Source organism: Henckelia pumila, chromosome 3 (genome assembly GCF_033568475.1).
Source record: "Henckelia pumila isolate YLH828 chromosome 3, ASM3356847v2, whole genome shotgun sequence".
Lineage (NCBI taxonomy): Eukaryota > Viridiplantae > Streptophyta > Magnoliopsida > Lamiales > Gesneriaceae > Henckelia > Henckelia pumila.
This window is the reverse complement of record NC_133122.1, coordinates 51,603,285-51,613,909: the sequence shown is the minus strand read 5'-3', so window position 1 is coordinate 51,613,909 and position 10,625 is coordinate 51,603,285.

Genomic DNA, 10,625 nt, shown 5'->3' with positions numbered 1-10,625 from the left:
ACTTTTACTATGACCAGCTTGTAGTAAAAATATCATAACTATTTTACCTTTTACCCAAAAGAGGTGAATTATATGTCCAAACACATCTACACAAAATATCCTACGTGTTCTATGTTGAATGGAGAGGCTGAATCGGTGGTCTATGATATCAAAAATGCCAATTAACATTGGGTCAAGGTATTGACATTCAAGGAGACAACCACCCACCAACTTTACTATTCAACATTTAATGAGTCTTGGACTCTTTCTCTCATTTAGCCTATAAATAGATGTGTTGTATAAGCTTTGTAGTGTGCAAGAGTGTAGAGAAGTCCTCATTTGTAAAATAAATATTGTGTGTGTGAGAATAAAAGTTTGAGTGTGCATATTTCTCAAGTTCAAGTATGAAATTTATTTTATCCTTACTCTTGAGTTTCATGTTCATGGAAAGCTAAATATTTTTATGTCAAGGTGAAAAGGTTTCATTTTTGGTCAAGTAAGATTGTTTATATTTTGTATATTCTTCTCTTTTTCTATTTCTATTTTGTTTTTCTAATTGATCCTTATTTTTGGTATAATTTTGGAAGATTTGTTGTTATCTATTTACATCAAATGCTTGGTACCTTGAATGTGGTTACCTTGATTTGTTGTCAAATATGATACAATAAATACTACAATAATCATATACTTAAATATAAGTATCTATTTATAATAAAGTCATATATATTATTTAGACGATAGCGTGACACTGTCGGTTGTTTTAAATAATATATTGTGATTTGAACTAATATTTACTTTCTCGCATCTAACTTTTACTTTATCGCAACTAACATTTACTTTTCCGCAACTAACATTTACTTTTTTGCATAAAACATTTATTTTTCCGCAACTAATATTTACTTTATCGCATCTAACATAAAGTCATATATTTTATTTAGACGATAGCGTGGCTCTGCCGGTTGTTCTAAATAAAATATTGTGATTTGATCTAACATTTACTTTTATGTCAATTTATATTTATGCATTTATATATATATTATGGGTACCATGTATTAAATATCGGCTGATATTAATATAGTGGGAACTATATTATATGATATACTTGTTTAAATATTTAATTGTTTTTTTTATGTTTATATTTATTCATCTATATATATATTATGGGTACCATGTATTAAATATCGGTTAATCTGATATTAATATAGTGGGAACTATATTATATGATATACTTGTTTAAATATTTCATTGTTCTTTTATGTTTATTCTTATTTTAGTTTCTTTTATTTATTTTTATTAAGCAATCTTAAATAAACCAATAATGAACCTTTGAAACCTTGACAATTTTATAATTTGTGTATTTGAAGTTTCATAATAATATTTCCATCTATAATATATCATGCTAAAATTAAACTTACAGCATCCTCTCCGTGGATTGATCTCGTACTCACGAGTATATTACTTGCAGACAACCTACACTTGGGTGAATTACAATTTAAGTTGTAGCAAAAGCCAATCTTGACAATGTTGCCAGAGATATTCTATACAAAACTCTGGACAAAAACATGTTTAGCAAGATCAAAAGCTGCATTACTGCCAAAGAAATATGGGATAAGCTCACTCAATTATGTGAAGGAAATGATCAAACGAAGGAAAACAAACTCATGGTGGCTATTCAAAAGTTTGACAATATCAAGATGAAATCAGGAGAAACAATGAATGAATTTGATGAAAGATTCAACAGCATTATGATCGAGCTAAATGCACTTGGAAAGAGTTACAACAATCGTGAAGTAACACTCAAAGTCATGAGAGCTCTGCCACGAGAATGAGATGTAAAGACAGTCGCTATGAGGGAATCCAAGGATCTCAATAAGATCGAACTACATGATCTATTTGCAGATCCTAAAGCTTATGAATTCGAACTGGGAGTTCGAACTGAGGAAGACACATCAACATCACAAGTTACCAAAGCTCTCACTGCAGCAGATGAAATTCCAGCAACCAAGACTGCAGAACAAATCAGTAGCGATGCAATGTCACTATTTGTAAAGAAGTTTGGAAGTTTCATGAGAAAGAATCACAACAGTTTCCAAAGAGCTAACAGATCAAGTGTAAGGCCCTGAAAATATGAACATTAATTACGGAATTAGAGATTTAAATTTTGTATTTTGAAAATATTCAATTGGAAATTTATGGAAATTATAGATTTAATTTCCGAGCCGAAAATATTTAATTTGAGAATTTACGGATATTTGGAAATTAAATTCCGGGATTCTTAAATTAAGAGAATAAATATTCTAATTGAATATTTATGAGAGATTAAGATTTAAATTCCAAGTTTTTGAATTAAAAAGGATTTAATTTGAAGAAGAAACTCGAGCAGGGACCAATTTGCAAATATTGAAAAGTTCAAGGACTAAAATGCGATTTTAATCCAAGAATATTTAATTTGAGAATATTTGGAGTTTAGAATTAAATTCTATTATTCTTAAATTATTTAGGATTGAAATTGAATTAAATCGCTTGTCCGGGGACTGATTTGCAATTGTCCAAAGGTTTAAGGGCCAAAGTGCAATTTCCTAAGGCAAGTGGACTTACACATGGCATGAATAGCTTTAACGTGTAACTCCATCAGATTCAGCAGCAGAAGTCACGATTTCAGCCAAGGAAGAAGAAGAGAAGCTGATTCTTGTCTTCCAATTTTTATAAAAATCGATCCGGCCGGTAGAATTTCAAATTGATCGTATATTCGCGATCACGGCTTCGAGTTCTACACTTTGACGTAAGTTTGGCTAAATTCTACCATGTTTTAATTTTGAGATGTTGTTAGAATTACGATTTGATTGTATAAACGTGTTTTAGTATATACGACGATAGCGTATCTAAGTCGGATTTAGAAAAGATCGTCGTTTGGACATGTTTTTGAATTATCGATTATTTTCTGAAATTTCTGGATATTATATGCTGCTGGAAACGTGTATATTTGCTGGAAATTAATATGGAAATAAGATTATTTGATAGATAAGATGGTGTTTATGCTTTTGGAATTATCGAATTCGAGCCGTTACGCCGTCAATTTTAGTTTGATGAATTTCTGAAAAATTGAGATGTTGATTTCAAAATTGTAGTGATGAAATGATATTGATATGAATTAGATATCAATGTTTGAAGGTTGTGTAAGTTGTTAGAATCAATAGATAGGACTTCTCGGTGCCGGTTTGTAACCGATACGATACCGGTTTGAATGTCGGTTATCTTGGAAAGTTTTGAAGTGTTTAAACAATTGTGAGATTAGATGAAATTGAATGCTAATATATGACTTGTAAACACTTCAATTCAGATTTAAGTTGAAAGGTATAGAAGTCGATTCGACGAGTCCGGAATTGAATTGACATGAGCTATAAGTTGGACACAACTAGAGTTGAAATAGCAAGAAGGTTTGAGCAGATTTTGTAGAAGCTTGTGTGATCAGAAGTTGCAAGAGTTTGAGAAGTTTAGAACAAGAGAAGAAAGGTATGATTCGACATTAGCCTCGACAGGTAGAATAACTCGAAAACGTGGTGGTTTTCGAGTTTATTAAATCACACACATGCAAGATTAGTTGTTTTACTTAATCTTATATGATCTAAATGAATTACTTGACTTTGTTGATTTGTTTGATATATGAGTTGTTTGATTCAAACATAATATGCTTGTTGAGTTGTGGTAGATTGATTTTAGAATTGATAGTAAACCTCTTGAGCCACAATTCTTTCGAAACCTTGAAAACAGAATCGAAAAAAAAATATTGGACGTGGTGAACTTGTATATGAGAGGCTAGAGACCTGACTTGATTTCTTTTTGACACGGTTCTCAGTATAGTGTTCACAGTCTAGGGAATACGAGATTGTTACCACCTCGAGCGGGAGTGTAGGTGGGAGGCTTGATTTGTGGCCTTATTATATTTCCGGGATCCCAACGAAATGATTTTTGAAAATATCGATTCGGTGAGACTTGAATCCTTGAACCCTCGACTTGTCTTTGAGTCTTTATGTTCTGAATGAATTTTCTTTGAAAAATATTTGACAGGTAAGGGTATAAGGAAATGATGATTGTGATAGTAGATTACTTGTTTGAGTTATATCTACTTGATTTATATAGATGTCTTTCATACTGAGATTTATTCTCACCGGAGTTATCCGGCTGTTGTTTTGCTTGTATGTGTGCATTGCATTAGGATGAAGAGTAAGCGAGTCGGACTTGACAGGGAAGCGAGAGATTGAGAGATTAGAGTGGAGACTCGGGTGTTAGAAGAAGTTTATGTTTTGTCAAACATGTTAGATTTGGATTCCAATATTTAGTTGTTGAACTCATTGGTTTAGTTTAACCTTTCATGTTTGATGTTTGTATTAAAGGCTTGAGACTAGACTTTAATCTAGATGTTTATTTTGTTGCTACATTTGAAATTAGTGGACTCACTTTTGTAGATTCTACATGTAAACTTGAGTTGGTTTATATAAAGAATTGGGACTTATCTTCTTGTAGCATCATGCTCTCTTGGTTATGAAAATACTTGTTCAATTTATGCCTTTAGCTTTGATATATCTTAGAGAAATTGGCATGAACTTGTTTGTATTCTCTTGGATAGGATTATGTTAGCTTTGTTATATTTTGTTTAGATGTTCAGAATTGGCATGGAAAGTTTTGACAGCAGCAACCTTGTGCTGTTTTATTTTTTTCTGGACGTCTGGCCTGCGCACGGGCAAGCCCCTGCTCGCGCGCGCGCGCAGGCCAGGCCTTGGGGGCTGCTGCCCCATTGAGCTGCGCACGCGCGAGGGGCGAGCTCGCGCGCGCGCAGTGCAGTTTTATAAAAAAAAAAAAAAAATTTTTGGCCTTTGCTTGTTTGATTGCTGAGTGTTAATTCATGATCTTGGATTAATCATTATGATTTGAGAGATTAGTGCCCGAGTCCTCACAAAAGGTGGTATCAGAGTGTAAGTTCTTGGAATGAGTTAGAAGTTGAGCGGGGTAGATCGAGTCGCATGCATTTTTTTTTTTAGTATGGCTTGATTGATGCTTTACTGAAATTGATAAAATGTATGTGAGTGTGATTTACTACTTGGAGAAATTATCTGAATACATGCTTAAATACTTATGTGCTTACCTGATTATGTGAATTCACATGAATTTTTGAATTTCTTGTAAGCATATTTCTTTGAATAGCATGAAGAGTTGTAAGCATGTGTAATATGGAAAAGCATGAGATTATATGTACTTTTAATGATTTGAATAGTATAATCTATGTGTTGCTTATGAATCTTATTTTGAAGTAAGTCAGGTTCTTTGCGTGATGTAAGCACCCCAGATTGAATCGAATAGTACTCCGCAAGTGAAGTAAGTACCTTTGAATGAACATATCAGTATTGTAGTAAACTATCAGAATCTATGGATGCTACACTCACACCGATGGAGGTGCTATTTGAACGATTTCAGACGTATAATCCGCCAACTTTGAAAGGTACAGAAGATACCAGTGATTATGAAGGTTGGTTAGAAGAGCTTGATCAATTGTTTGAATCTTTAGAATACTCTGATGAACGAAGAATCAAGCTGGTTGTATACCAACTGCAAGATTTAGCAAGAAGTTGGTGGTTTGCGATGAAACAATGTCTGGAAAACAGAGGTATAGTAATTTCTTGGAAGGTATTTACGACTGAATTTTGTCAATGATTTCTTCCGAAATCTTATAGAGAAGATAGAGCAGGAGAATTTGTTAACTTGCAACAAGGAAATATGACTATAGACGGGTATGTTGCTAAATTCTCCAGCTTGCTCCGATTTGTTCTTCACGTGATTCAGGATGAAGAAGTCCAAACGAATTTGTTTATCAATGGACTGAATCCGGAAATTTATGCTTGGATAGATGCGGGGAGACCGAATAGATTGGCTGATGATATTGACAGGGCTAAAAGAGCTGAAGCCGGTTTTATGAGACAGAAAGAAAGTTCAATCGTGCCTCAGTATTTCGAACAACCGCAATCTCAGTCACATTTATCATCACAGAGAAGATATGAGGCAGGAGGTAGTGTTATTGGAAGTGAAGAGCGGTTAAAGCATTTGATGCAACAGTTCAAGAAGTCTGGAAGTGACTCTTCTAGCTCTAGCAGACCGAAGCAGCTTGGTCTGGGTCAGAAAGCAGAATATTCCGGTGAATGCTGTACTCACTGTGGAGGAAAGCATGCTAGCAATGAATGTCGAGGAACTTTAGGAAAATGTCATCGTTGCTATCAAGTGGGACATTTTTCGAGAGTGTGTCCTAATCCATGGGGAACAAGGAGAAACCTGAATGAAGATCCAGCTCTTAGGCAACAAGCATCTACAGATACCTCGGTTCAAGATGCACCAGATGATGACGTTACAGGTACATTTGAGCTTTAAGAAATTGCCTGCATACTGATGAATCTGGGTGCATTGCATACATATATAGTTGCATAATTTATTATGTTACATTAACTGTATGTTGAACCTTTATCTGAAGTAGTTGCTATGTGCTAACCTGGGTGAACGGCTATAAAAGATGATATCAGCAAATGGAGTCTGAAAAGCTGAATTATAGTTTGAAAGAAATAAGATTAAATTGAAGTTGATTGTGTTACTTGAAATATATTACGAGTTCCCAAATTCAGGTTCCGCTTTATTTTGGGTATTGAATAAGTTTATGGATCAATCATGATTATTTGGGAAGAATTTAGAGACCTGATAAGATAATTATGAAAATCAGTTACAGTTGAGCCTTCTCTTTGATGTTGCTGAATCTATTATATCATAGGATCATGACTCTTGAATTTCTTGATATCGATTATGAGGTTTTGTATTCAACCTCGATTGATTTTGATTGTCTCTTATTCCTTGATAGAGTCTTATTTTATTCACTCGCTTAAAGTCGAGATGCAAGTGAGTTGTTTTCACTTAGCAGATTTTGTCATTCAGAATATTTGCTCTTTGGATGGCCTTGACTTGAGTGAGTTTCTTTGATTATGAATTTCAAGAGTTGTTGATCAATTGATATATGTATTCAGTATATTTTGATGTTGTTGGCTCGTAACTGATAGAAAGTTTGATTCAGAGTATCAGTAAGAGTTTTACGTTGATTGTATGTTTTTTTCCAGAACTTGAGAACTAGAAAGAAGAAAATTAGAAAAATTCTTGATCAACTGATTAAAGACTTTGTTTTGAACTTGAGATATGAGACAAGATAGCAGATCAGAGATACTGGACTTTGAGATGAATATTCGTTTGATTGTGCCAGATAATCTAGACATGAGATATCACATTCTGGAAGAGGCACACTACAACAGATTATATATCCATTCAGTTGTTTGGAAATGTTGTATGAATTACTTGGAAATCAGTATTGACAACAGAAAATGTAAGACGATATGACAGAATTGAGTTTCCAATACCTATGTTTCCAGTAATAAAAACAGAAAAGAAGAGACTGAGTGATCTATGAATCAGTTTAGCAACTCTAAAGTCGAAACAAGAATATTTTTTCGATATATTTTAGTTCGAAATTACTCAAATCGTCGTGAGTTTGCGATTTGTATTGAAATAGATTCGTCAGATTCAAGAATACGCTGTATTAGCTGTAATATCGATATGAGTTGCTAGCTGTTAAGAAGTTAGTGATATGATGAAATTACAGGAAATTGTCGAGATAGAGATTTGAGATTTAGTTGGTAGATTGTGGCATCGATTTTCAGAAGTTCTGAGTGTTTGATTGCTTTATGCCACCCTTTGATTGATGGATTGTCTGAGGTGACTATCTAGATTTGAGAAAATGCTCAGAACTATAGTATCTGATTCGATACTAACTGATAGATTTTGCCACTTGCTTATTTCAATTCCTGTAACCGTTACTCGATTGATATAGAAATCGTGTTTTTGATTAAGAAATGAGAAGAAAAGCAGAAGTTTCTTTGTGATGATTCGGTATTGCAACAGTATCGGTGATCAGATCAGATGTGGCTTGATAAAAGGCAGAGAATATGAAGACTGATTCGTACCAAATTTGAACAGAGCAGATTAGACAGAGTCAGAGTTTGAATCTTGAACAGAATGTTCAGTGAGAAATATTCTTTTCGGAGCAATATCTGATTTAGAAAGAAATTTCATTATGATTTGATGAATAATCGATACAGATTTTGAACAGAAAGAACAAGAAGATAGGATATCAGAAAAGATATCTAAAGCTCTTAGAATTGAAGTATGAATTACTTCAGTCAGCTTTACAGTCTACGAGATTCAGTAGTACAATGGAATGCGATTTCGAGGACGAAATCATTCCTTAGAGAGGAATTGTAAGGCCCTGAAAATATGAATATTAATTACGGAATTAGAGATTTAAATTTCGTATTTGGAAAATATTCAATTGGGAATTTATGAAAATTAGAGATTTAATTTCAGAGCCAAAAATATTTAATTTGAGAATTTACGGATATTTGGGAATTAAATTTCGGGATTCTTAAATTAAGAGAATAAATATTCTAATTGAATATTTTTAAGTTTAAGATTTAAATTCCGAGTTTTTGAATTAAAGAGGATTTAATTTGAAGAAAAAACTCGAGCAGGGACCAATTTGTAAATATTGAGAAGTTCAAGGACTAAAATGCGATTTTAATCCGAGAATATTTAATTTGAGAATATTTGGAGTTTAAAATTAAATTCTATTATTCTTAAATTATTTAGAATTGAAATTGAATTAAATCGCTTGTCCGGGGACTGATTTGCAATTGTCTAAAGGTTTAAGGGCCAAAGTGCAATTTCCTAAGGCAAGTGGACTTACACATGGCATGAATAGCTTTAACGTGTAACTCCATCAGATTCAGCAGCTGAAGTCACGATTTCATCCAAGGAAGAAGAAGAGAAGCCGATTCTTGTCTTCCAATTTTTATAAAAATCGATCCGGCCGGTAGAATTTCAAATTGATTGTATATTCGCGATCACGGCTTCGATTGCTATACTTTGACGTAAGTTTGGCTAAATTCTACCATGTTTTAATTTTGAGATGTTGTTAGAATTACGATTTTATTGTATAAACGTGTTCTAGTATATACGACGATAGCGTATCTAAGTCGGATTTAGAAAAGATCGTCGTTTGGACATGTTTTTGAATTATCGATTATTTTCTTAAATTTTTGGATATTATATGCTGCTGGAAACGTGTATATTTGCTGGAAATGAATATGGAAATAAGATTATTTGATAGATAAGATGGTGTTTATTCTTTTGGAATTACCGAATTCGAGCCGTTGCGCCGTCGATTTTAGTTTGATGAATTTCTGAAAAATTGAGATGTTGATTTCGAAATTGTAGTGATGAAATGATATTGATATTAATTAGATATCAATGTTTGAAGGTTGTGTAAGTTGTTAGAATTAATATATAGGACTTCTCGGTGCCGGTTTGTAACTGATACGATACCGGTTTGAATGTCGGTTATCTTGGCAGGTTTTGAAGTGTTTAAGCAATTGTGAGATTAGATGAAATTGAATGCTAATATATGACTTGTAAACACTTCAATTCAGATATAAGTTGAAAGGTATAGAAGTCGATTCGACGAGCCCGGAATTGAATTGACATGAGCTACAAGTTGGACACAACTAGAGTTGAAATAGCAAGAAGGTTTGTGCAGATTTTGTAGAAGCTTGTGTGATCAGAAGTTGCAAGACTTTGAGAAGTTTAGAACAAGAGAAGAAAGGTATGATTTGACATTAGTCTCGACAGGTAGAATAACTCGAGAACGTGGTGGTTTTCGAGTTTATTAAATCACATACATGCATGATTAGTTGTTTTACTTAATCTTATATGATCTAAATGAATTACTTGACTTTGTTGATTTGTTTGATATATGAGTTGTTTGATTCAAACATAATATGCTTGTTAAGTTGTGGTAGATTGATTTTAGAATTGATAGTAAATCTCTTGAGCCACAATTCTTTCGAAACCTTGAAAACAGAATCGAAAAGAAAATATTGGACGTGGTGAACTTGTATATGAGAGGCTAGAGATCTGACTTGATTTTTTTTTTTGCCACGGTTCTCAGTATAGTGTTCACAGTCCAGGGAATACGAGATTGTTACCACCTCGAGCGGGAGTGTAGGTGGGAGGCTTGACTTGTGGCCTTATTATATTCCCGGGATCCCAACGAAATGATTTTTGAAAATATCGATTCTGTGAGACTTGAATTCTTGAACCCTCGACTTGTCTTTGAGTCTTTATGTCCTGAATGAATTTTCTTTGAAAAATATTTGACAGTTAAGGGTATAAGGAAATGATGATTGTGATAGTAGATTACTTGTTTGAGTTATATCTACTTGATTTATATAGATGTCTTTCATACTGAGATTTATTCTCACCGGAGTTATCCGGCTGTTGTTTTGCTTGTATGTGTGCATTGCATCAGGTTGAAGAGTAAGTGTAAGGCCCGGGATTTTTTTTAATTTTAATCCGAGAATATTTAATTTGGGAATATTTAGAGTTTAGAATTTAATTCTAATATTCTTAAATGAATAAGGATTGAAATTAAATTAAATCGCTTTTTCGGGGACTGAATTGCAAATAGCTAAAAGTTCAGGGACTAAACTACAATTTGGCTATATTTATAT